General features: G+C 42.7%; 2 long non-coding RNA genes across 6 annotated transcripts in view; both read left to right on the forward strand.

The window, feature by feature from the left end:
- LOC128096163 (uncharacterized) overlaps window positions 1-27,367 on the forward strand; it is a 73,202-nt gene that overhangs the window by 35,001 nt on the left and 10,834 nt on the right. The gene's annotated exons all lie outside the window — the stretch shown is intronic.
- Window positions 12,719-26,559, forward strand: LOC128096180 (uncharacterized). The gene is made up of 3 exons (XR_008213556.1): window positions 12,719-12,875; window positions 13,793-13,937; window positions 26,257-26,559. It is a non-coding gene; the product is annotated as an uncharacterized LOC128096180 (long non-coding RNA).

The raw sequence follows: 27,367 nt of genomic DNA on the forward strand, positions 1-27,367 counted from the left end.
TCCATAATTTCTTTAATCCATGTTCCATAATTTTCACTGTAGACAAATATTGCCTCGACTATTGCTATTCTCGTAGCTATTGAGAGTGGGATTGCTTTCTTAACTTCTTTTTGAGTAATTTTACTACTAACATAAAAATGTTACTATTTTGTGTGTGTTGTATTTTGCCCAAATTAACATCTTCCTTTTCAATTTAGAAACACTTTGTTTATTTTTTTTTCTTTCCCTTAATTATTTCTGCTAAGACTCCAGTACTACCTTAAACAAGAGCGGTGAAAATGGACATCCTTTCCTCGTTTCTAATCTGGGGGAAAGCTGAAAACATATACCTAGTCAGTAGGAGGCTGGCTTTTTTGTTTGTTTGTTTAAATTCGACATCAATATTTTGAGATATGCTCCTTGTATGCTTGAGTTGTAGAGTACAGGGATTTTTTTCATCACAGGAAATCCAATCATCACGTGCTTTTCTCTATCTATTGAAATGATTATGTGGGGTATTGCTTAATTTTTTGATATCTCATGCTTTCTTTTGGTTTCTACTAAGCCGTCCTAAATCCCTGGTTAGTTCCTGTCAACTAGACACAAACCTAGACATACCTGGGAATCTCAAAGGAGTGAATCAGACACTAGTTTTATCTCAGAGAATTGGATTTTGAACTAAAAAAAAAAAAAAGTTTAATCAACTTTAACCATAATAAATTTATATCATTGGCTCTCACCATCTTTTTACAACATTCTTTACCTTCTGGTCCTGTTCTCATTTGTCTATATTATCAGTCCTTTACATTAGGACAAACTCTTCATGTAAAAACACTCCTCAAACCAAAAAAAAAAAAAAGAAAAAAAAAGCTCGGGAGGCAGGGCCAGGCGGATCTCTGTGAGTTCGAGGCCAGCCTGGGCTACCAAGTGAGTTCCAGGAAAAGGCGCAAAGCTACACAGAGAAACCCTGTCTCGAGAAAACCAAAAAAAAAAAAAAAAAAAAAAAGAAAAGAAAAAAAAAAACACTCCTCATCTGAAAGCACTACCCTTTTCTTTAATCTTTATTCAAAATATGCTGTAGATGTATTTATATCTCTTATCTTACTTGACAGTTCCTTTCTGCCTTATTTTTTTTTTAGAAAATGTTGTTTTCTATATAAAGCAAATATATTTTAGATCAACCCCAAGACACTGCACCTGAAACACAGAAAAAAATGTATGTAATATCTTAAATATCAAACAACTATCAATATAGGCAAAACCACGTTAATAGGGCCATATTTTCTTAACAAATTTAAATTAACTATTTGCTCAAGATTTAAGACTTCTTCTAATAAACATTTAGGAATTGTATTTTTTTAAAAATCATTCTCATTTGGGTCCACAAGTCAACCAAAGGCAGGCTACAAATCATGCATTGTAATTGTTTTGTTGTTCTTCATTCATTTTCCCTTTTGAATCACCCACTTACCTTCACGGTAGCATGCTAGTTGTTTAACAGCTATTTGCCTGGATTATGCTATCTTTCTCTCAAGATATGAAAGCACAGAGATGAGTTGTTTCCCCAAATGCACTGTAAAAGATAAATTATGGCTAGGCTGTAATGAAACACACTAAGATCATCAGTAAACCTCAAGATGCCTTTGTGAGCCTTTAAACCGGTATAACAGAAGAGAACATTTTTTTTTCCGTTTTAACTCCAAATTTTTAGAGTTGAATTTTGTCTCAGCTTGGTTAAAATAAGGAACTTGAAAAACACGTTTTTCCAAAAGTGGCTGTAGTCATCAAAAATATCCTTAAAACCCTTATATTCACACACGTGTGCACAAATTCATATACAGATACACATTATACATTATACATATACATATGCATACATCTTAAAGTTAGGCATAGTGCTAAAGAACGTTTTCAAAGCTACACAAGTAAAGTGGCCACAGATTTTTGTTAGTTCTTTCTTAGAACACGAGACGACAAATAGAATATGATGGACATGGAAACAATTAGCACAAACAGACACAGAGCAGTTAGAATAGAGTGCATATGACAGAGAGAGAGGCAGAGACACAAACACACAGACAGAGGCAGAGAGACCAAGACAGGAAAACAGAGAGAAAGGAAGGAAGAGAGAAAAGGAAAGGAAGGAAATGCTATATGATGTTTCTTTGGACAGTTTGTAATGTAAAGTCAACCTGATATGATAAAGCTATTTCTGCTCACGTTTGATTTCCATTTGTGTGACTTTTCCCATCCTTTCAGCCCGTGCATCTTGAAGTTCTATCAAGTTGATGATGGAGATGCCATTATAATGAAGTACAGGACAGTTAACTGTCACCCTAGTTTTCCGTGCTGGTTCCAACTGGTTTGAGGTGGTTTTGCGGTAATATAATGTAATGGTATTTGCAGTAATATAATGTAGTGGTATTTGCTCCGCCCATGAGGAGGCGGTGCTTCTTGCTAACCTCTTAAGAGGAAAGGGAGAAGGGTCACGAGCCCCTTCTCCCTGCTGCCTGCTTCCTGATCTGATCGGACCTACAGGTGGATTCGCTCCCAGTTAGAACAGAGGACGACTTCAGCTGTTTACTCGGTTCTGTATTCATGACTGTATTTCCTCAATTTACATCTTAATAAATCCCTATTACCCATTAAATAGACTCACGTGGGTTGATCTTAACAATATAGCTCTTTGGTTACACCAACCTCTAGCTGTTTGCATCTTGTTTTTCCTTTGCCTCGCTCACCTACATCAACTCTACAGAAAAATGAGACACAGCAGAGGTCAGAGTCAGAACCAGGCTGACCTCACATGGACACCCAGCTCTTTGCTTTAAATTACAGTGTCCTTGGAAGTTCAAGGCACTGACATTTTGACCTAAGTTATACATTTCAGGACCTCATTCCTTTTTTTTAATGTCTAGTTTAGTGATATTAATTCAAAAAGGACCACCTGGGAAAAACATTTTTTTTTTCTGTTTCATGTAGCTTCTTTGCAGACAAGCAGAAATGCTAATATTTAAGCAAAAATATTTTTATTGTGATGCTGCAATATTTTGGATGAGGAGTTGCATAGCTGTGCTGTCCACTTTTGTTCCCAGAAGCAGAGTGCTCTGTGCTCATTAGGATCTTTATTAGAAAGCAATTTAAAATTTGCCTCAAATCAATACAAATGCCTTTCTTCGAGATAGCACAAGAAAAACAACCTTTCATAAGATTATATAGTTTCTAAAATATTTTAGATCAAGAAAGTCTCAGAAGCTAGGTTTGGTAGATGACACCTATAAATCCTATACCTGGGAGGCTGAGGCAGGAGGATTACTGAGAGTTTGAGGTCAATCTGGGTTACAGAGGGAGACTCTGTCTCAAGTTAAACAAAAAGTGTAACTGTAGCTGGTCATGGTGGTCCATAGCTGTAGGGCCAGCAGTTAAGAAATGGACGGGGAGGGCCAGACGTTCAAGGCAGATCCAGACATAGCAAGGTCCAGGCATTCTTGAACTCCATCAGACCCTGTCTCAACAGCGACACACCAAACTCCATAAAGCAAGAATAAAACAGAAAAGGCAAAGAAAGAAAATATTAACTCAGGAAGATTTTTGAAAGTAGTACTAGAAAATGAATAAGATTGGCATGACGAAATTGGGTAAGCCCTGTTACTGAACACCTGGATTTAATAAATCTTAAAACATTCAAGTGTGCAAAAAGGCATGAAGAGATGAAGTAAGACATGGGAATTTGAATTCTCATCCAATTAAAATTCTCTAGACAGAAGTCATGCGAACTATTCCTGGCTTCCAGGGTGGAAATGAACGCATCAGTGTGGCACACACTACTCACATGGATAACCATCTAAAGGGTGTGTTAGCAGTTAGAAGACAATGAGGAATGGCATTGTTCAAACTGGGGTCTGTGTATGTTAATGGACAGGCAGCCCTGTCCTAAAAGACCCGGAATGGATACCTTTAAGGTTTCTTACACCCATGATGTTTAATTGTCAATTTGACAGGATCTACAGTCATCCAGGAGATAAACCTCTGGGCATGTATGTGAGGAGCTTTCTAGATTTGGTTAATTAAAATGGGAAGACCCACCCTAACTGTGAGTGATAAGAAGGAAAAATAATGACCAACATTCATCTCTCTCTGATGTTTGACTCTGGGTTCAGTATGACCAGATGCCTCCTCATATTCCTGATGCCATGCCTTCTCCACCGTGAAGGACCATACCTTTTATTTTTTTTAAAAAAAATTGATTTATTCTGTGTCTTTTACATCATGTATCTTGATCCCATTCATTTCCCAGTCCCTTTGCATCCACCTCCCGCCCCTGTACACGCCCCCAAATAAAACAAAATTTAAGAGAAAAAAGAAAAGAAAATTTAAAAAGGGCAAAACTTAAAAATCTCGTCATGGAAGCTGCAGTGTGACACAGTGAGTCACGTCACGAAACCCTTTGTCCATTCATCTTTACTTGCAAGTGGTCACTGCAGAGTCATTGGTCTGGTTCCAGGCCTCTGGTTTCTACTACACTATCAATGTTGGGCCCTTGCTAGGGCTCCTCCTGGATATCCTGTTGTTGTCCTGTGTTGTGGAGATCCTGCAGCTTTGGGTCTGCAGGCTAGGTCCCTTCATGTGCTCCAGCAGATCATAGATGGGGAGAATGACGGGGCAGGCCAAGTCATATCCCTGAGTCTGGGCATGGGCAGCGGCAGGGTTGGCCTACCAGATGTGAAATGGGGACAGCTCTCTTATGTTTACAATTTTGGAGATGGCTCACCCACACCTGCACTAATAGGGCTGGCTCTATTGTGCTGCCCTGGTGAGGTACAGGGCCTGCTCTTCCAAATGTTGCAGCTGATGGAAGTTGGGGATGGGTCTCCCACACTTATGACTACAGGGTCAGCTCTCCTATCTCCTCAGGCATTGATGGGAAGCAGGGGTAGGGGGAGGCTCATTCCCCTACCCATGCTGCCACAAGACAGATGAGAAATGAGGAGAGCTCTCCCATGCTCACAGCTTCAGGGCTGGCTCACCCACACCTCTGCTGACAGGTTGGCTCTATTGTGCTGCTCTGGTAAGGTGCAAGGCCTGCTCTCCTGAGTGTTGCAGCTGGTGGGGGTCAGGGATAGCTCTCTTGCTCGTATGACCACAGGGTCTACCAGCTGCCCCAGATGTTGGTGTGTGTTTGTCCATTCATACATTTTACACTGCTGCATGATACTATTCCACCGAGCTCCACTCTCATTAATTCCCTTTTGTAAGCCCTTGCAATGGTTAAGGGCTGGGTGTCTGCTCTTCTCTGCTGTTACTCCACAACAAAACCCCACACTTTTCAAAATACATCTCCTTAGCTGTGAGTATCTGACAAAATGTACTCACGATGAAATCTAGGGCATAATATCCTAAAATTTAGAAATCATCCTTTTTAAATTAATATTAGTTTCTTCCTCTCAGCTGTTTATATTTTAACACTGTCAAATGTGTAATCATAAACTTAATAATTTTCAAGCATGAAATGAAATTGCTAAGCAATCCATATGTGATGATCCTTAAGTGTCTGTCTGTAAAGCCATCTGCCATATCTTTTCAAGGTCTTTTAAGTTAAGCTTCAATATTGACACTGGCATTAAATGGGTCTTTGTTCATGGATGTCGGGGAGTAGTTCTTGAAATTTGCAGCTTATAAGTAGTTTTCAAACCAGATCAATTAAGGTACTTCTGTGAGAAAGATGACAGATATAATGAACTGCTACTTAATTTGCAATCTCTCTCTTTACATGTGTGTATATGTACACGTGTGTGCACATGCATGCATTTGTGTGTGTGAATGAGAGCATGGAGTTGCTATAGAGCATATGCTCACCTTCTACATTGTTTGAGACAAGGTCTCTTGTTTATTTGTACTTCATATACCAGCCAGGCTAACTAGCCCACAAACTTCTAGGGGTCCTCTTTCTGCCTCCCATCTGTCCATGAGAGTGCTGGGATTGCCGATACAGGCTATAAAATCCAGCTTTAGGTAGGTTCTGGGTATTTAAATTTATGCTTGCGCAGCAAGCCGTTCACTCACTCAGCCATCTCATAGCCCCTTTGTTGTTGGTGTTAAGACTGGATCTCCCTATGTAGCCTTGACTGGCTCGGAACTTACTATGTGGACCAGGCTGGGCTTGAACTTGTGGCACACCCACAAGTTCTATTTTTACTGCCTTTACTTTCTGTCTCTACTTCTAAATGCAAGTTCCACAATGCCCAGAACTGAGAGTTTTCCTTTATTTTTGAACACACACACACACACACACACACACACACACACACACACACGATTATAGTCATTTCTCATCACCCTTTGATAGCCTTTTATAGCCTCCTTCCTTTTTTTCCCTCGGAACCCCACTTCTTTCCATAGTCCTCCTGTGACTGCACCATCTACACCATTAGAGAATATGGCAGCCCTCCTCCAGAAACCTGAACAGCTGTTAGCTCCTCAGGAAGAGATGGATCTTCATGGGTACTTCTTCCATCCATGGTGGAAAGTCGGGAGGACCAACTTGTGCAGATGTCCCTAGCTGCTGTGTGCTCATGGTTGACATGGCAATGTCTTATCCAGAGCATCTCAGGACACTCCTCCCCATCCTCAGGTCCTAGCTCTTTCCAATCTCTCTTCTGTGCCATTCTCTGGGTCTTGATGGGTGGGGTGGGGTGGGAATGGAGTCCCAGTTGAGGCTGAGTGCTCATCAGTCATTTTTTTTTTCTTAGCACTTTGACTGGATATGAGTTTCTATATTAACTGTCACCCTCGAAGAAGAGGAGCCTTTTTCCACCCCAGGCTGACAGCTGAACTAGGTAGTCTATGGGTATAAACACAACAACTTAAAGGCAGTTTGCCAATATGTTCATTTCATTTAAGGAAACGAGAGTAATGTGTCCCTCCCTTGGGTCCTTTCCCTCCCCAGCCATAGGCTTTTGACCAGGTTTATAACATCAGGTATGCATTTCTTCTCATGGAGTGAGCCTCAAATACAATCACAAAGTAGTTTATTATCCCCAGTAGACTCATGCCACTATTGTACCAGTGGGTATATGTTTGTTGGGTCAGCATTGTAGCACACATGGTCTACAGCTGGGCGAGACCACTGATGAATTTTCTCACCCACTAGCATATATGTCTATCAATTAAATAGACATTGAAAATAGGTTACATAAAATGGTGAGATTCTATTCCGTTAATAAAGAAAGAATGAAACCATGAAATTTTGGGGAAGTTGCATAGCCTCCAGGCACTATGAATGCTAGCCAGAAAGGAGGGATTTTCCAGCTCAGTTCCATTTTTGACTTTTCTACGTCCTGTAACCAAAATGTGTGATGTCCTCCAGCCAGAGAGTCTTATCATCTAGTTCTGGTGTGCAACCAAAAGCAATGGCGAAAGCCTGCATACTATGGAGACTTCTGAGAACTTTCTGGTCAGCAACTCTTAGGGAGATATCTCCCCGGCACTGACTGGTTTCTTGTTTAAAAGCCCATGATTTGGAAGAGCAGCTTTCTCCATTCATGAGTGGTACCTCCCTTTCAAACTCTTTTTTTTTAATTTTAGGCATAATTTAAAAAAATTATGTATGTTGGTTTCTATATGACTTTTTTAAATACATAATCAATTTTTGTTAGTCATTTTCCTCCCCCTGCCCTTCTGCATTTCCCCACCTCAACCCCTGCCTAAGACTTCATTCACAGGATCCTTGCTACTCCAAGGATATCCTTTACTATCTCCAATTTATAAGGCTTCTTTATGGGTTCCTGGCTTCGACAGACCCTCCCTCAGTTTAAATACAGGAATCTAAAAATTCAAAGCTAGAATATATATATATATATATATATATATATATATATATATATATATATATATATATATGAGAGAACATATGGTATTTGTCTTTCTGGGTCTGAGTTGCCTCACTCAGTATAATACTACCCAGTACCATCCATTTTCCTGAAGATCTCACAGTCTCACTCTTTAACAATGAAGTAGAATTCTACACTACATATGGACCACATTTTCAATATTCATTCATCAGTTTGTGGACAAGATCTAGGCTGATTCCATTTCCTGCCTCTATTGTGTCTAGAGCTGTAATGTGCATGAATGTGCAAATATCACTATTTCCCTGGAAATATATACATACAAGTAAAAATTATATGATGGAGCAGGTTATATTTACATATTTAGAAATATATAAATATATATGTAATAGCAATTAAAGAAAAAGAGATTATGAATTTGAAAGAGTGCAAGGAGGGGTATGCATTGGAAGGTTTGGAGGGAGGAAAGGGGAAGGGGGGAAATGATATATTATAATCTCAAAAAGATTGAGAAAAATTCAAAGCTAAGAATAGGACTTCCATATGCTCTAGCTGTACCATTCTTAGACATATTCTCAAAGGACTCTAACCTACAACAGAGATCTGTTCACAATGACCCATGAGCATTAACTGCAGGCATTGCATTGCAGATATAACAGTTGGGACTGAGCTCCACGACTCTGTATTTTTCATTGGCTGTAGCTTTCTGGAATGGTCTCCATCTGTTTCAAAGACAAGTATCTTCAATGAGGAGTGAAGATGGCACTTATCTGTGGGTATAAGGACAAATACTTAGAGTGTAGTTAAGGATTCTTTTGGTTTAGTAAAGTGGTGGTTGGTTTTAAGTTGTCCTTCAAGGTCCATGACTTGACTAGCTTTGGGCGGTTGACTAGGTTTCCAATACCAGGCGATTTTCCTTTGGTTGAATGGATCTTAACTCAAATCAGGGGGATGTTGATTACCACCGAGGTATACCTGCCACTACTTCACCCCTGAGGTCGTTGTGCCAGGCTAGTGGTTGCTGTAGTTCATAGGCCTCCAAGCTACATGGGACTGTTGGTGGCTTCCTTCCTTTGGAAGCTTGCATGGTGCCTTCAGGTACCATGGAAGCTAATCCTCAAGGAGGAAGTTTTCAGGACAGATCAAACTCAGGAGTCTCAGGGCCCTGATGAGCACACATGCACATCTATTGTAGCTCGGATTATTTTTCCTCATTTCTTTCTCCGTACACTTGCCATTGGTTTACAGAAAGTCTATTGAGTTTTTGAATGTTAATTTTGTATCCTGCCACTTGGTTGAAGGTGTTTATCAACTGTGAGAGTTTTTCAGGTAGAGTCTTTAGGGTTACTTACCTATAGAATCATATCATTGGAAAATAAAAATATTTTTTCATCTTCCTTTCCTCTTTGCATCCCTTTTTATTTTATTTTCCTGTTTTGTTATTCTAGCTAAAACTTCAAGCAATATATTGAATAGGAGTGGAAAAGTGGACTTCCTTGTCCTATGTTTGATTTTAGTGGAGATGTTTCCCCGTTTATCATGGTGTTACCTACAGCCTTGTTATATACAGTCTTCATTATATTGAGACATGTTCCATCTATCCTTGTCTCACTAAGGCTTTTATCGTGAAAGGATATTAGATTTTTGTTGCAGCCCCCCCCCCCCCCCCCCCCCCCCCCCCCCCGCCACTTTTTGCATCTGTTGAGATGATGATGTGATTTCTGTCCTTCAGTTCATTTATTGTGGTGGGTTACATTCATTGATTTGCATGTTTGAACCATCTTTGCATTTCTGGAATGAAGTCAACTTGGTTATGGTGGATGATCTTTTGGGATGTGTTCTAGAATTTAGTTTGCTAATAGTCTATTGAGAACTTTGACTTTTTTTGTTCACCAAGGAGATTGCTCTGTAGGGGTTTTTTGTTGTATTTTTAGTTGGCGTTGGGCATTGGGATGATGGAAGCACTCCTTCCTCTTCTATTTTATGGACTAATTTGAGGAGTATCGGTTTTGGTTCTTCTTTAAAGGCCAGTAGAACTCAACAGTGGATTCATCTGGACCTGGGCTTTTTTAGTCTGGAAGTTCTTGATGTTTGTTTTTGTGTGTTGTTTTTACTGTGACAATCTCATAGCTGTCTGTGGATCTATGTCTTTTTGGTTTAGCTTTGATAGGTCATAGGTATTTAGAAATCCATCCTTCAGTTTAGATTTTATCATTAAGGATATAGGTTTTTGAGGTATGACCTTATGATCCTCTGGATTTCATCACTCTTTTGCAACGTCTTCCTTTTTTACAATAATCTCATTAATTTGGGAATTGAAAGTATGTGTGGTTCACCACATGCATGTAGCTGCCTCAGGAGGTTAGAAGAGGGTGTGATATCCCTTGGAACTCGAGTTACAGGTAGTAGTGAGCAGTCCGATGTGGGTGATGGGAGCTGAATCTGAGTCCCTGGGAAATGAACCTGGTTCCTCTGGAAGAGTCACAAGTGCTCTTAAAAACCATCTCTCCATCCATTCTAAGAGACATGCAGGCTGCTGAAGAAAAGTCTGTGTGAAGAAAGGAGCCTGAGGGTCAGCACACAGCCTTTCAAAGCTAGACTATGTGAGGTGCAGAATCCCTCCAGGAACTCCATACCATGGGCCTCTGCTATGAGAAAATACTTTTCTGTTATTTTAACCACCAGATATGTAGTAGTTATACTCATCACAGAAAACTGGTGCAGAAATTCTGAAGTGAATCTAATATGTTATGCCTACATTATCTTTTTTTTTTTTTTTTGGTTTTTTTCGAGACAGGGTTTCTCTGTGTAGCTTTGCGCCTTTCCTGGAACTCACTTGGTAGTCCAGGCTGGCCTTGAACTCACAGAGATCCGCCTGGCTCTGCCTCCCGAGTGCTGGGATTAAAGGCGTGTGCCACCACCGCCCAGCACCTACATTATCTTAATGTTCAGCTAGTCACTATCAAAAGACTTTAAAATGTTTATATTACTACAAATAAATCAAATACATTAATAACTTTTTAGAAAATAATTACTCTGAAAAGTATTTTTTAATTGAATGGTTTTATAGGTGGATAAATACAAGAAAGATAATCTTAATTTTATAATATTTTGAAGGCTATGAGATCCCTCTACAGATGTTTGATCAGATGTTCACAGCACAAATACGTTCACAGCCTAATATGCTGCTTTCTGTGGTGATACATGCAAACATCTCACACACACACACACACACACACACACACACTCACTTATACCAATATATCTGTCCTATCTCTGCCATGTCCAACATTGTAGCCACTAAGTAAGTGTGAACAGCAAGCACTTGAAATACGGTTTATGTGGCTGAAGAATTAAATTTTAAATTGTATTTCATTTCAATTCATTTAAATTTAGTTCCAGCAGTCATGGTGTCCTGAGTTCAGTGCCTAGCACAAAAAAAAAAAAAAAAAAAAAGATAACTCTAATGAAATGTGACTAGTGGCTACCATATTGGTAAGGGCAGCCTTAACCATTTTTTTTCCAAGTTAGGTGGCATGTAACCTTTACATTTGGGGAGCTGAAAAAGAGCACAATCTCCAATGGGTGGAGTAGACTGAGTCAGTCATGGTTGACCACATATCCTCATGGGGCAGAAAACATGTGGCATTCTCACATTGAGTTACTAGACCAAAGGAGTTGCAGTGATTGGATTGTTTGTAAATATGAACAGGACATAAAGAAACCATGATAATGGTGAACATCCAGTGGTGGTAGCAGAAAGTTGTTATCTGTGTGTTAAGTCTTAGGCCTCCTTGAAGGACACAGCAAACCGAATCAGACCGAATTGGGAAGCCCACGTTTAATGGGTAAAGCACTCCCAGGCAATTCCCCGGCCTGCAGAGAGGAGACAGGGACAGAGACCAGAAGAACCATGTGTCTGTTTTCGGGGATGGCGCTTATATATCCCCTGTGGGAGTGGTCTTAAGCCTCTCTCAGGGAGAAGCTGTGTTTGGTGGGCTTTGAAGTAGCAGGTTTAGGGAAAGAGATGGGGAGGGGAGTTGAGGTGGATCTTCCACCAGACTCCTTCCAAACATTCCAAACTCTTTGGGTATAGGAATGCCAGGGTGCCAGGGGTTGAGGTGGAGCTTCCACCCAAACATTCCAGACTCTTTGGGTATAGGGACACGGGTTCAAGTCTGACTACTTCCTGTGGGCATGGGGTGATGTGAGGAAGAGGAGTCGGGAATTGGTGAGCTCACATTCAGCAAAAGGTGTGAGTGGGCCGGGCGGTGGTGGCGCACTCCTTTAATCCCAGCACTCGGGAGGCAGAGCCAGGCGGATCTCTGTGAGTTTGAGGCCAGCCTGGTCTACAGAGCGAGATCCAGGAAAGGCGCAAAGCTACACAGAGAAACCCTGTCTCGAAAAACCAAAAAAAAAAAGGTGTGAGTGGAGGAGCATCCAGTTAATTGTCATCCTCAAGACCTCAGGCGTCTGTTTCTTGAGGAAGCAAAGAAGGCAAGTTTCTAGGAAAAAATAGATCATTAACATCTGCCTAGCAGAAGAGCAAACAGGCCCTTTATTGGGACATCTTGGAAAACTGGAGGGTGGAGAGTCCCAGCTGCTGGACAGGCCATGTATCCTGAATAGGTGCCCGCTTGATCCTGGAGAGATGGTACCAGCATGGATGTCCCAGGAGTCTGGCAGCCAAGAGGGTGGGGAGGATCACAGTATGGACGGAGAAGGGACCTCAGAAGGGAGAGGTAGGGGAGGTACCCGGCCAGTGAGGGAGTTTGGGCTGGGAGGTGTTGATTGAGGAGGAAGGGCCCTCTGTAAAGGAGCTCGAAAGGGCTCAAACCTTGTAGGAGAGCGTGGAGTGGTCCGGAGGCGGGTAAGCATTTTGAATATGAATATGAATATGAATATGAATCATTTGAATATGATTTTCTCTGCTCTTCTTTTGACCAGCCAGCCATGGGTACTGTCTGGGCAATTTTTGCTGCAGCTACTAAAGATAAATAACTTGGAACTGCTCAGGCTGGCTGAGTGATTCGCTGTGCTCCTGGGCAGGTGAGACACATCCAAGGGAATCCAGTCTCTCCACACCCCCTTTGGCTGTATGTCTTACAGTCCAAAGCCAGCAAAGCTGCGATCTCACCTTTTTCTGTTTCCTGGTGAGAAAACTAAGGAAAACCATTCTGATAGATAAATGAGAGACTGATGAATTACACCTCGACAGACAACCTAGATGTGTAAGCCTTAACAATCATTCACTAGTTTCCCTTCCTGGAATAGTCCCTTCAGCTTGCAAGACTTTCAGGAACTGTTTTTTAAAATTTATTTGTATCCATGTGCATGCATGTGTGGCCATACATCTGTATGAGCAGTATGTGCATGCAGTAACCTCAGAGGTCAGAAGAGGACACTGGAGTCCCTGGAACTGGAGTTACAGGTGGTGACGAGCCACTTGATGTAGGTGCTGGGAACTGAGCTTAGGTCCTCTGCAAGAACAGCAAGTGTTCCTAACCACTGAGCAATCTCTCTAATTCAAGCTTAAGAGATCTTTTTTATAACAAAGTAAATAAAATTAGCACTTTGTAAAAAAAAAATCTCACATTTTTATAAATAGTCTTTGAGCTTATCTCGTGAAATCAAGTGTTTATTATGAATATGTAGGAATGGTGGAGTGTTCCAGTCAGGCAGCAAAAAATCCTTTCTCACCAGTGTGCAATGTGCGGGGGATGCGGTTGTTTGTTTCTAGAAAGACATCGCTGATTGACTGTGACTGGATGTAAATTGCACTTGAACTGTTGACAGCTGTCCTTGTTAATTGAGGTTTAAATATTTTATATGATGGTTATATTTCCTTAGAATGAGTGAGCAATAACCTAGCCCCAGAGATGGAAGAGCTGCTCTCTTGGGGAGTGATAGCTCCTGAAGTCCTTATAAAATGACAGTGCCCCTTGACCTTATGTTTGACCTCCCAGGGTGAAGGTGCTTGTGAACACAGCTACCATGCATCATGATGCTTCCTTAGAATCCCTACAAGGAGAGAAAACGATCATGGACAGACCAGACCATTTCTAAGTGAACAACAACAGCAACAACAAAAGCAATAGAAAAGCGTTTAAGGTGTGTGATTCCCGTTGATATGGGAATAAATTGTAAGGAAATACTCCTGAATGTTCATGGAGGGACTTGGTGTAATTGCTTCTCTCTGATGTCATCCTGACTGTACACACCACCATGGACTTCACAGTGGACCATCACAGTTAACCAAGTGGGAATTCAATTAATTTAAAAAAAAATGTGTCTATAAGGTTACAAAATAGATACATTCTGTTTTTTACATACTATTTTCTTATCATCGTTGCTTAAGCAATACAGTGTAAGGTCTCACCCAGCATTTACATTGTATTCAGCACTATCAGTCATCTAGGGAGGAGGCAAAGCATACGGCAGCATGTACTTAGAAAATATGCAAGTATTATACCAACTTCCGTAAGGGACTTGAGGACGTGTTGATCAGAGGGAGGTCTTAGCCTCACAGACACCAAGGGACGACTGCATTACTTCTATAATCTGGACCTTTCCTAAAAACCACATGTCAGCTTTCTTCTTCCCCTCAATTCTTGAAATAGACTATGAAAGAAATAACACTTTATACTTCAGTATGGTGGAAAATAATAACCTCAGTGTCACACAAAGGAGCACATGAACATAGTGAAAGTAACTTGGCAAGGTAATTCCTTTTTGGAAGAAGGGTGTGTGCAGAACCCAGACTGGGCTAGTGAACATACTCAGTCAAGATAGCATCTGTGTTTTATTCTTGATATAGGCGGTGACTGTGTCTCACCCCATTGGTGGAAACGACTTTACAATCAGAAGTGGTTGGCTAATCGGGGCAAAGGGTAAGGGGGAGGTTCAGAGAATATGGGCCCTTGTTGGGCTAATTACCTTTGATAGAAAAAAAAAACAAAAAACAAAAACAAAACTATCCCTCACAAAAAAAATAAAGCACAAAAGATGCTTTTCAAAATATCTATCCCTTATCATCTTTTCTCTTTATTCTCTTTTTCTTCATCTCAATCAATGTCATGATGATACAGTAGATACTTTGTTTGGTGAGGAGTCCAGAACAAAGAATTTAATGAAGTTATGTGGATAGTAGCAAGCTAAGTCAGAGACTGTATTAAGAAAGTGCCCATTTCCAAGGGAGGAAGCCTGCTGACCAGAGAGGCGAGCAGCTTCAAAGGGGCCATCTTAAACTGCCACCCATGGTCATTTTAGCGTTATGATGAGCCACGGGCTACTCTAGGACACTGGAGTGACTACATGCACTGGTGGCTGGATTTTACAGAGACGTTTGGACATTCTTCATCCATTTTTTTTTTCGTGTGTTAATTTAGTAAGGCCTGGTGCAAGGTCTTCTGGACCTTGCTTTCTATTTTCCTGCCTCAGAAATTTCTACCACTGATTGTAACACTAGAAACACTGGACTCCTTTGCGTGTGGTCTTCACCAGGATCCTCAGTTCTAGCATTCAGCACTGACTGCTACCATGCGGCTCCCTTGCGCCCCTGCAAACCAACTCAGGAGCGGCCCTGCTGGGTTTGCTCTCCTCAAACTGTCTGTTGCTGCCAATGAGAAAGAGCTACCTGGGGGTTATCTTTACTGTCCCTGGTCTTTCTCAAGCAATTGTCCCCATTCTCCATCTTAACAGGAATTGCTCCGTTCCAGTGGCTGACAACAGCCTTCGGACACCCTTCACTTAGACAATGGCAACCCACTTTCTAATCTCTTCGCTCGCCCTGGCTTAGGTCTTCACAACAGTCCTGTGGAGCATGCGCTCTTCTTGCTGCCTCTTTAACAGTGACTCGCCCTCTCCCCGGATCTGAGCTCCTGCAGGGAGCTGAGATTTCACCACAGGAAGAGGACAGCCCCAAATCTCCTGTATAACTTCCTGCAACACAGGCCCTAGATGAGCAATGACAGCAATCATTTCTCCTTAGTTCTCACCACAGCCCTGGGGAAGAAGTAGGTTTGTCTCCATTTCTGGGTTTCTCTAGAAACCAAAACTCGAGAGGTTTTTTTTCTTTTCTTTTCTTTTTTTGCCAGCTTCGCCTCCCCACTTTCATCAGATTAATCTCAGCACATCAGCCAATTATCTTCTTGAAAAGAAGAGGAAAAGGGAAGAAAGGAAGGAAGTTAGGAGGGAGGGAGGGAGAGAGGGAAGGATGGAGGGAGGGAAGGATGGAGGGAGGGAGGTAGAGAGGGAGGGAGGGAGGATGGAAGGAAGGAGGGTGGGAGGGAGGGAGGGAGAGGATGGAGGGAGGAAGGATGGAAGGAGGGAGGAAGGAAAGTCAGGCAGGCCAATGTTTCTTTTTGCTCAAGGAACAAAAGTTGTTCGACTGGGCGTGCAGGGTCTCTTGATCAATGCCTGCTGGCTTTCCAGTGGGATCCATTCTCTCTCCTCCCTCAGCCTAGCCTCCTGGCACCACTCCCTCAGGCCCACAGGTCCTGCCTCTACTCATATAAGACCCAATGTCTCTTTTCACTCTCACCCAACTGCCCTGTGTCCACTCCGTCACACGGGCAGGGACTTTAAGAGTTTTCACTGGAGTCATCCATAGGCCAGCTGTACCCCAAAGGCTTCTCTGTCATCACACAGACCCTGGAAAAATAAAAACCATTCAGTTCTTCTGAAGTGCCAAGAGTAAGCTTGAGAAAACCATCTTGTTACATCTCCTGCAGTGATGTCCCATGGTGAACACTGTCAGCTCAACAACATATATAAAGTAATAAAATTTTAAAAAGGACGATTATTAGTGAGCAGAGTGGAGGCTGGAGGCAGGCTTCATGACATTTAGCTATTAACCCTAAGAGTGATGGCTAGGCTAGTCCCTGCACAGAGACCTCCTGTGCCCAGAAGATCTTTTACATTGCTTTGCTGCTAGAATCTAGCTTTAACTCCCACTCTGCCTATCCCTCTTCTGTGCCTCCTCCTCCTCCTCCTCTTCCTCTTCTCCTTATTCTCAAACCCTCTCATCAAAGAAAGTCGTGCTGGGATGATCAGTGCGAACAACATATTTGAACCAGCTGCTCTGCTGGCAGTGGGTGGGTGGGTGGGGGTGGGGGTCTCCTGTCCCCTGCTTGCCTCATTCCTGCTCTATGGCTCAGAAATCTGAACAGACCAGTTTGAAGGTCCCAGTGGGTGGTGTGTGCACGTGTGGGCATGCATCCCTGTTTAGAGGTGGGATGGAGAAAAAGGTAATTTTATTGTTCTTCTTCTTTTTTAATGTAACGTGCTCAAAGCTCCTCCCCACTTTCTCTCTAAACCTCTGACTTTATGTTCTGGGCTTCCTAGAACTGGGGTTGAATTGTAAGCCAACAAACACTTCTAGTGCTTGCCAAGATGCTTTCCTGCTGGGAACTCACAGCAGCCGCTGTCCCAAGAAAGCCGCAACTGACTGACTGTTGTTGTCCTGAGAGGGACTGCGAACTTGCAGGTTTTCATCTGATGATTTGCCTGAACTTCAACACAAATACTTCACTTCCTGCTTGCCTCTTGGAGGAGGCTTGCTATTATGCCATTCTTATCCAAACTCCACACAGTCACACCTGGAAGCATGCCCTTTTGCAGCTGCACCTGGATAATGCTCTTTCTGCATTATACCTGGAAGCATGCCCTTTCTGCAGCTGCACCTGGATGCATGTCCTTTCTGCAGCTTCACTTTGAAGCATGCCATTTTGCAGCTGCACTTGGATGCATGCCCTTTCTGCATTATACCTGGAAGCGTGTCCTTTCTGCAGCTGCACCTGGAAGCATGTCCTTTTGTAGCCGAGCTCTTTCTCTGTCCCACCAGCCAGCTCCCGAGTAATGACATGGAGACTTCTTTGGGCTGCCAACCAGTGCCCAAATAAAATTCCAACTACACTCTTTCTTCAGCTTCACCTGAATGAATGCCATTTCTGCAGCTTCACTTGGATGCATGCTCTTTCTGTATTATATCTGGAAGCACGCTCTTTTTGCATTATACCTGAAAGCATTCCCTTTCTGCATTGCCCCTGGAAGCAGGCGCTTTCTGTAAATGCACCTGGATGCATGCCCTTTCTGCATTGTACCTGGATTCTTGCCCTTTCTGCAGCTGCACCTGGATGCGTGCCCTTTCTGAGACAGCCTGAGTTTGTAACATCAACACAGAACTGTTTGGTAAAAGAGGAACAGTGGTACTCAGCAGAGACCACCAAGTGACAAGAGCTGTATAAACAGTTGTGGGTGGCTCAGAGCTCTATGAATTATTTGAAGCTCATCACTAGGGAAGGAAGCTGAGACCCCTCCTGAAATGAGCACATGCTTGTTGTTATCCCAGATGCTTCTCACATTGTGACCCCCTCCATTAATGTGATCCCTAAAAGTGTTTTATAGGAAGTAGCCTTTAATTGTAAGTCAACATCTACATGTAACGTTCAACCAAATTAAAAAAAAAAGTCTATTCCAAAGATGGAAGAAGAAACAGACCTTGATGACTGTACTGAAATAAGAAACCACATACAGAAAATTGTATTTACCACAACCCCTGGTTAATGACTGTGATTTCTGAGGGTGATTTTGAGCTCATTGTATCTTCTTTAAAAACAAGTCCTGTGCAAATGGCTCTGTTGTGCTTGGCTTTGTCGTAGGGGACACAGAGGATGCAGGCAGCAGCTTGTTGCTCTGTTAGGAAAGCTTTGAACTGGCTCTGGGGGAGTAGGGGAATGCTTTCAGACATGGACTGGGCCAGCAGCAGCCCTCACAGGGCGCTTACACTGAATGTCCTCCAAGGTTCTTTCCAACTAAGCTTTTTTTGAGTATATGATTATAAGTTCATTTGGAGGTCAGGGAGGGGAGAAACTAAAATTAGAAGGAGTTTTAGCAGGGACTTTCAGAATGGAGGAAGTTAGAAGGGCTTGCTTCAAAAGGAAGGGCTGCCGGGCTTTGGAGATTCAGGGAGACAGTGCATCATTCCAGGTGGAAATCTGTCTGTCGCAAGTGTGGAAGAGGCTGGGTGGGAGCAAGCATATGAAGGGCACAGTGAATGCTGATGGAAGAATGAGAAATAGAATCGAAAAGCACTCCGGAAAGACGGAAATTGAACTGTGTTGGAGGCAAGGGTGAGCTGAGCAAAAGCCTGACAGGTATTCATGCATTATCTGATAAACCTGACAGTTGCCTAAGGACATGTGAACTTCAGAGTTCTCAGAAGCACAGGGAGGTGGCAGAGCTGTGCACCGAGTGCCAGTTTCTTCCCACAGAGGGACCGGGCTTTCCTAACTAAACACAGGGGCGTGGCTGAGGATCTGAACTGTCTGTGGATGCAGGGCAGAGCTGCCTTCGTGTTTGAGCCGTCTCTCTTGTCTGTATGGAGATGAAAGGGCATCATGGAAAAATCTGTAAACATGCTCTTCAGGCCAGGAACGTGGCAGTCTCAGAACTTGCATCTCACCACAGAACTTATGGGGGACTTTAAAAATATCAGAACGATCCTTTGTAAGTGGACAAGTTAGAATGGCTGGAAGACCATTAATAAGAAATTGAAACACCAGAATCCGGCCAGATGTGGAGCTGTTTCCCAAGGACTGAAACTCATTATCTATTTTGTAACTCCACCTTATAATTACGCAGTAACATAAATTCTACTAATGCACACTATTATAGGAAGGCCTGGAGAAGGTGCAGTGTGATGGTGTGCCTTCTGGATTGTGAAGGACTGAATCCTTATGTCACAGACCCCAGGTAAGCTGATCCTGGGGATGGAGCTGTAGACAGTAGAGCAGGAAGGAGGAATCAGTGTCCCTGAAAGTTGTATTCATTCTAGGTAGTTTTACCTTTTTATGTTACAGCATTATGGATTTAGAACTGTATGCATTTGTATTTTCATTTCTAAAAAACATGCCACCAAAAGAGAAAAAAAGAAAGCCAAAAATGCATGTCAAAAACTGGTACTAGACTTTGGACCACAAGACATCAGACCCATTTGACTCACAGAGTGCCCTGTGTGGATGCCTGGTCATGTTTCTACCACATTTCCTACTGTATAGTCTCTACCTCTCTGGAAAGCCTCCTGTCTTATAATTGACCTTGTCATACCCCCTCCCCCGTCTCTTTCTCTGTCTCTCTCTCTTTCTCTCTCTCTGAGCCAGGCCAGAATACATGGCTTCTTGTGGATTCGGGTTGAGTATGGCTAAGGAGGAATCTTCGAACAGGACAATCTTATAGTGACATCACATGGGCACAAGCATGCACAAACACACAGTTTTTCTTTATTCTTTTCTCCTTCCTTTCTGTTCAGCACTTTCCTCAACTATTTCAAGGTACAAAACTGTCTATGCCCAGAAGACCTAGTCTCAGCCACTGCCGAGTCACACTGAGTCCAGAGTGACCAGCTCGCCTGATTGTCAGAGTTACTGCTTGCATCTGGACAAACTCCACAGAGCAGACTGGGAAGCCTCCTGGACCAGATGATGCTGTGGATGAGGATGACTTCACCTGAGACTTAAAAAGAATAAATTAAGTGCAGTCCACCCTAAAGGCCAAAGGCTGAAAGTCTGATTTCCATGGCAGGAGAGAGATTGCCCCATCCTCTGAAAATGGAGGGTGATGAGAATTTATTCTGGGCTGGGCGATCTATTGTCAAGTAACAAGGCTCCCAAAAGCCTCGTGTTATCCTAAAGCCATAGGTGACTGAGGTGCAGCTCCTAATGAAAGTCTTTGCCCAGGTCCTTGGAATGTTCTGCCGGGTGGCTTTGTGCTGCGCATGAGAGTAAGCGCTTGGTCACCCTGTTCCCTTGAGCAGACACTTTGGCAGAGAAGCCATCCAGATAACGGAAGAGAGTGTATTCCTGGACACTTGCCATCTTGAGTCAGAGCTCACCTTCAGTCTTCTTTGACTGACCATTTCTATAATTATTTCAATAATTTCTATAAGCATCGCCTGTCTTAAGATTAAGAAACAAAAAACGAACAAACAAAAAGCAGCTTTCTAGAAAAAGCAGACTGGACCCAGCATTAGGTTTATGCCTGCGTTCTAAAGGGCTTTATTTACAAATAAAACCTTCGCACACACTTTTGTCTGACCAAATCATAGGTTACAAAACTAAAAGGGTTTGAGTTGATGAGATCGGTAATTATTTGTGAAGGGAAACCATTTCAGATGTGTTCAAAGCCACCCCCCCCACCCCCCCCCCACCCCCCCCCACCCCCCCCCACCCCATCCATTCCTGTGATCTTTGCTTTCAAAGGCTTCTTCATTCAGGTGTTTAGCTTTTAGTGTGCTTATCTCAGAATTGGGAAATGAAATACACAAACAGCATTATTTTAAAATAATGTATCTTTATCTAATGCGGTACTCTTAGTTATTATGTAGAACTATAATTTGAAATACCTCGTATATCCTGTCTACATTTTCAAAAGTCACTGCTATATTTTATATTGTTACTAGCATTGCTTACACTACTATGCTTGTGATCTGCTTCACATATTTAATTAAATGTTTTATATTTTTTACTTGTACACTGAGACATTTTTTAATACAAAGGGGTGTAATTTTATAATGGAAAAAATACCCAACCTAACACATAAAATGTTGGGTTCATTGCTGCATAGACATTTAAAAACCAGAACTTCTGCCTCAAAATGTTTCCAAACTAAGGAAAATAGATGCTTTTAAAATGTTAGGAATAAATTTAAACCATGTGTGGTGGCTCATGCTTGTAACCTGAGCATTTACTTGAAAGACTAGTGATTGCTATAGGCTCAAGGCTAGCCTGGACTACATAGTGAATTCCAGGCCAGGCTGGACTACAGAGTGAGACTCCGTCTCAAAAACAAAGCCAAACAAACAACAAAAAACCCCCAAAAGAGCAAGTTAGTTTTCTTATTTGCTTTATTTTGTTTTGTTTGATAGTTTCATCAGTCTGTTCTTCTGGATAATGAGGTCATTTTTGTTGACGTTACAGTATGAAGATTTACAGCAGGATTATTTGTAGTTATTAAAACAGTGGAGGCAGGGCCAGTAACATGGCTCAGTGGGAAAAGGTGCTTACCACCAACCCTGATATCCTGAGTTCCATTCCTAGGATCCACAGATGGGAGAATAAAACCAACTCTTGCAAGTTGTCCTGTGAATTCCACATGCATCCAAACACACACACACACACACACACACACACACACACACACACACACACACACAAAATGTAAAAAAAAAAAAAAGGAAGAAAATTAAAAAAAAAAAAAGGAACACTGGAGACAGTGTGTCTCAAAATAGGAAGCTAGAGAATCTATGCCATATGGCCTATAAAAAAATTATAAAAATTCTTAATGATAAAGAAAATGTCTTCTGCTTTACATGAGAAAGTCATATTCAATATGACATACAAAAGATACTAAGAACAATTATGTAGTCTGAATATTATGTAGTCTGAATAAATAACATGTAAATTTGTTTGAAAAATACTGAAAAGCTATTTATACCAGATTACTACTGTTTTTTTTTTTACATCCATTAATAGGTTTCAAAGTACATCAATCATTAATTCTTAGATTTGAAGGACTTTTGAGATCACTTGATTCAGCTGCTCATTAATTCACCAGATAATGCATTCCATTTATAGATTGATCCAAATATTTGGGAGTTCTTTCTTAAATGGAACTTTCCTGTCCCTTCTGGTTTTGAATAGTTTGCATTACTCCTGAGAGACAGGAGTAATACCTAATTCCTTTTTTCTATTAATGTTTTTTTCTTTATTTTACATAATGGTCACAGTCTCCCCCACCTTCTCCTGCCGTTTCCTCCCCCTGCCTCCCATCCACCCGCTTCCCCATCCACCTACTCCTCCTCCATCTCCACTGAGAAAGGGGCAGGCCTCCCATGGGCTTGAACAAGGCATGGCACATCAAGTTGAGGTAGGACCAAGCTCCTCACCTTTATAAAGGTTGGGCAGTGTACTAGCATGGGAAACAAATTTCCAAAAGCCAGCTAAATGCCAGGGACAGGTCCTGATCTCACTGCTAGGGGCCTTACAAACACACCAAGCTACACAACTATCACACACATACAGATGACCTAGGTGGGTCCTTAACTGTTGGTCCGGAGTCCATGTGTTCCCATGAGCTCAGGTCAGCTGTCTCTGTCTGTGGGTTCCTCCAGCATGACCTTGACTCCCTGGCTCATACAATCCCTCCTCCCTTTCTTCAGGAGGACTCCCAGAGCTCGGCCCAGTGCTTGGCTGTGGATCTCTGCATCTGCTTCCATCAGTGACTGGATGAAGGCACTCTGATGACAGTTAGGGTAGTCACCAATCTGATTACAGGAGAAGGCCAATTCAGGCACCCTCTCCACTATTGCTAGGGGTCTTAGCTGGGGTCATCCTTGTGGATTCCTGAGAGTTTCCCTGGCAGCAGGTTTCTTCCTAGCCCTCTGTCCCACCCCCAAACTGCCTCCTGCACCCAGCCTACCCAACCTGCTCTCTCAAGTTCCCATCTCTTCATCTCCTCCTCAACCCTGCCCCCAGTTACAGCCAGCCCTTCATATCTTTGAGTTCTAAAGCCATAGATTCAAGCAAACTCAGATCAAAATCTTTTCAAAAAAATTATAACCACACTGAACATGTCCAGACCTTTGCCACAGTTCCTGAAACACTGCGGTGTGACACCATTTACATAGCATAGCATTTACATTGCATTGGCTGTTATAAGTAATCTAGAGATGAAGACAGACACAGCAGAGTGTGTATAAGTCGTGGGTAAATACTGTCATGCTGTATAATGGATTTGAGCAAACAGACATTGCTTCCACTGCTTAAAGAAAATGCCCAGTTCTTCCAAACGCTTTCTTTTCCTCACTGTGACCCTCAGCTTCTTCAATCTCTCCACTCCTCCTGTAGTCTTGCCACACTTCCCAGAGGTTCTGGAGGAGTTTGTATCCTTGTAAACTGAGGCATGCAGTGCAGAACATGCCCTAAAGCTGTGCTCAGGTTGGCCCAAATCCCAGGTGACCATTCGCTCCCTCAGTCTCTATACAGCGGAGGTTGAGCCTGAAATCGAGTGAAATTCCCCTAGAAACCTCACATAGGAGCTGCTGCTTAAGACTGTCTGTGCCTATCTGAGTTTCTTCTATTAATTCTTAGGTCACAGCACAGGGTGTACAACAGTCTGTGATTGGGCATCTGGCCTTTCTATTACTAAGCCATATCATGTCATCTTACCCCACATCCCAGTCTGTCAAACTCATTTGGAACCACAACTCTATCCAGCAATACGCTGCATTTTCTGTTTTCTCTTCCCTGTATTGATTAAGGCTTCTCTAGACTTACTCACCTCAGAACACCATTTGAAGGTCAAGAGTTAGACATCGGTCTTCTGTCCCTGATGTCCCAAACTTGTCTTTTCATAGAAGACTTGATCACAAGGTGTTTCACTGGATCCCACCACTCATTCCCATCTCTGTGAGGTGACCGTGTAAGTGCTTTGGAGGAGAGACGAGAGGAAAGGAACTCAAGGAATTCCTGTACATGATTTCTAGCCCATGTCCTAGTGAACGGGAGGAAGAAGGCCGAGGGGAGAAGACACACAGAAAAAGAGGGGGTGTTTCCAAGAAAAGAGGTCTGAGGGAAAAAGTCTCTGGCATCAGTCAGTGGCTCCACAGAACGGACAAGCTGGGAGTAAGCAGGGCGGCAAGCTGGGTTCCAACTTAGTGACCCCTGTAAATGTCACCCATGCATGACCCATTTCCTTAGAATGTGGCTTCCAGAAAATTCTGGGACGAGAGAGCCAAGCTCTCGTGGAAATTGGGCAGCTATGTGTTTTGGAGACCCTGCTTGTTGTTACTACAGAGTGTTCCACCTGGCCTCAGGTTCACACCTACAGCCTAAGGGGGTTTAACTGGTGACAGTAGCAATATCCTGACGTCAACAGTTGACATGAGAAGCTGATACATTGCTTAGAGCTGTTTGCAATGTGTTTCAAACCAAACCATGACACATAGAATCGATCATTTCAGAACCCCTGTCCTGCTCAATACTTCCTTCATTGATCACAAATCAAACTTGCTTTGCCCACACTCCTCAGACACCCCTTTACCCATCCCACATTCTCTGAGCTTCTACATGCTCCATGCTATTATGGGAACATCACTGCAGTCTAACATGATGGCACAATTCCTGTGGATTTCTATTCTGGAACTGTGTTCTGTGCTACTCACTTAAAATACAGTGGGAATCATGCTTCCTGAAGACACTCAGCTTGTAAAGTTGGACTTGGAAAGTGGTGTCAGGCCTTGGAAGTAAAGACAGTCATTACCACAAAAGGCACCAGGTGTTAGCCCATCATGCAGTGTCCACTCCCACTGCGCCTTTGAGCTCATCTCTTCCTGTGGGGCTGATTCTGTCCACTTATTCTTTTTCTTGAATTGGCAATGGTTCTTCTTCAGGTTGCTTAAGTATACTCGTTCTTCTCCATCCAAATTAAAACAAACAAACAAACAAACAGAACAAATGAAGTTGCAATTTAAAAAAAAATAAAATCTCCCCCAAACTCATTACTCTATCAAGCTATGCCAGCTCTCATAATCACAATCACTGACAGTGCACCTCCCCTTCCCAAGGGATGTTTCTCTGCGAATGAAGTTAAGTGCTGTTTGCCCGTCCATCTGACTTCTCCAATCACCACATCCTTCTCTTTGGAATGCTATTCTTCTCGTCTGTCATTTGGTTAGGGTGCATTGTCCATGTACCTACTACACACTTGATGGGTGCTGAGAACACAAACATTAGTAGCTTTCAGATCAGACCTTCATGGATGGTACAAAGATCAGCAACAAAGAAACAAAAAGAAAAGTTTTTTTAAAGGAGTTTGTCAATAGGAAAGTATCAAAGGCATGTGGACCAGCAGGGTGTGATTGGGGGAGCACATGTGAACTGGTCTGGTCAGGAGAGGGGTGGTTGAGAGTCAGGAGAGTCTCAAGATGCCATGTTTAAGAAGGTAAGAGGTGGTCAATTAAGAGTTTTGACAGTATGATATCCTGGGAAGCCACTGAAAAATTCTGAGCCATTTAGTGGCATGACCAGGTTAATAGTTTAGGAAGAATATTCTGGTAGGACAGTGAAGAAGGAGTAAACAGTGTCCAGAAGGTAGAGGACCAGAGGAAGCAACTAAAGAATCCAAATAAAGATAAAGAGAGGTCTGAATTACACACATGGTTGTGGGTACAAAGAAGGTCCAACAAATTCAAACAATATGTAGGAAATAAAAATGTATAAAAAATATTGGATCAGTTTTTTAAAAAATGATGAAATGGAGGAAAGGAGAAACTCAGTTGTGACAGATACAGCAGAAAGGCTGGTCACAAAGAGGACACAGCAACCTGCTTTCTCCTTCCCTGAGGGGCTGGTTCTCACTCTTGGACCCCCAGGGATGAAGCTGAGAAGACTTCTCTGTACTGTCCCTTCACGATGTCCTGGATCTCCTGCATTCAACGTTCCAGAAAGGTCACACTCTGCATAAATGGCCTGGATTTTGTCTCAAATTCCAGCACCAGTTTTCAGCGAGTGCCAGCATCTCTTCTCGGAGGCCATCTTCACACCTCCAAGTAGGAACCACGATCCTCTCAGGACACTCTCAGGTTTCTTCTTTGTTTCCAAATCTGTTGGGGAAAGAGCTATATCAGGAATATGCTCTGCATGCCTGCCGTTCCAGCTGGGTGCCCTGCATGCCTGCCGTTCCAGCTGGATGCCCTGCATGCCTGCCGTTCCAGCTGGGTGCCCTGCATGCCTGCCATTCCAGCTGGGTGCCCTGCATGCCTGCCATTCCAGCTAGGTGCCCTGCATGCCTGCCATTCCAGCTGGGTGCCCTGCATGCCTGCCATTCCAGCTAGGTGCCCTGCATGCCTGCCATTCCAGCTGGGTGCCCTGCATGCCTGCCATTCCAGCTAGGTGCCCTGCATGCCTGCCATTCCAGCTGGGTGCCCTGCATGCCTGCCATTCCAGCTGGATGCTCTGCATGCCTTGACCTTTGCATCATCAGCAATCAACTCACCCGTTCACCAAATTACCAAATTATCGAGCACCTAAAATCCATCTTAAACTAGGGTCAGGATGGTGACCTAAACAAAGTGATTTTTCATACACAACTTCATTCAAGTGAGAAACTACTAGACATATTAAATAAGGTGAGCATAGCAATTTAAAATAAAACATGATAAAGAGCATACATGTTCCAGAGTGCTTGCTTTCCATGTTCAGCTAGGTACTAAACCTCTCTCTCTCTCTCTCTCTCTCTCTCTCTCTCTCTCTCTCTCTCTCTCTCTCTCTCTCATACCCTTATTGTGTAATCCAAGCTGGCCTCAAACTCTTTGTCATTCTACCATGTCATAGTCTTTTGAGTTATGGGATACACAATGCACCAATAATCCTAGCTCCTTTCACTTTGTTTTTTTCATATATGGTGTGTGTTTGTGATGTGTCTGTGTGTGTGTGTGTGTGTGTGTGTGTGTGTGTGTGTGTGTGTGTGTGTGTAGTATGTAT

The sequence above is a fragment of the Peromyscus californicus genome, unplaced genomic scaffold (assembly GCF_007827085.1).
Source record: "Peromyscus californicus insignis strain IS unplaced genomic scaffold, ASM782708v3 Scaffold_11__1_contigs__length_118956290, whole genome shotgun sequence".
NCBI classification, from domain to species: domain Eukaryota; kingdom Metazoa; phylum Chordata; class Mammalia; order Rodentia; family Cricetidae; genus Peromyscus; species Peromyscus californicus.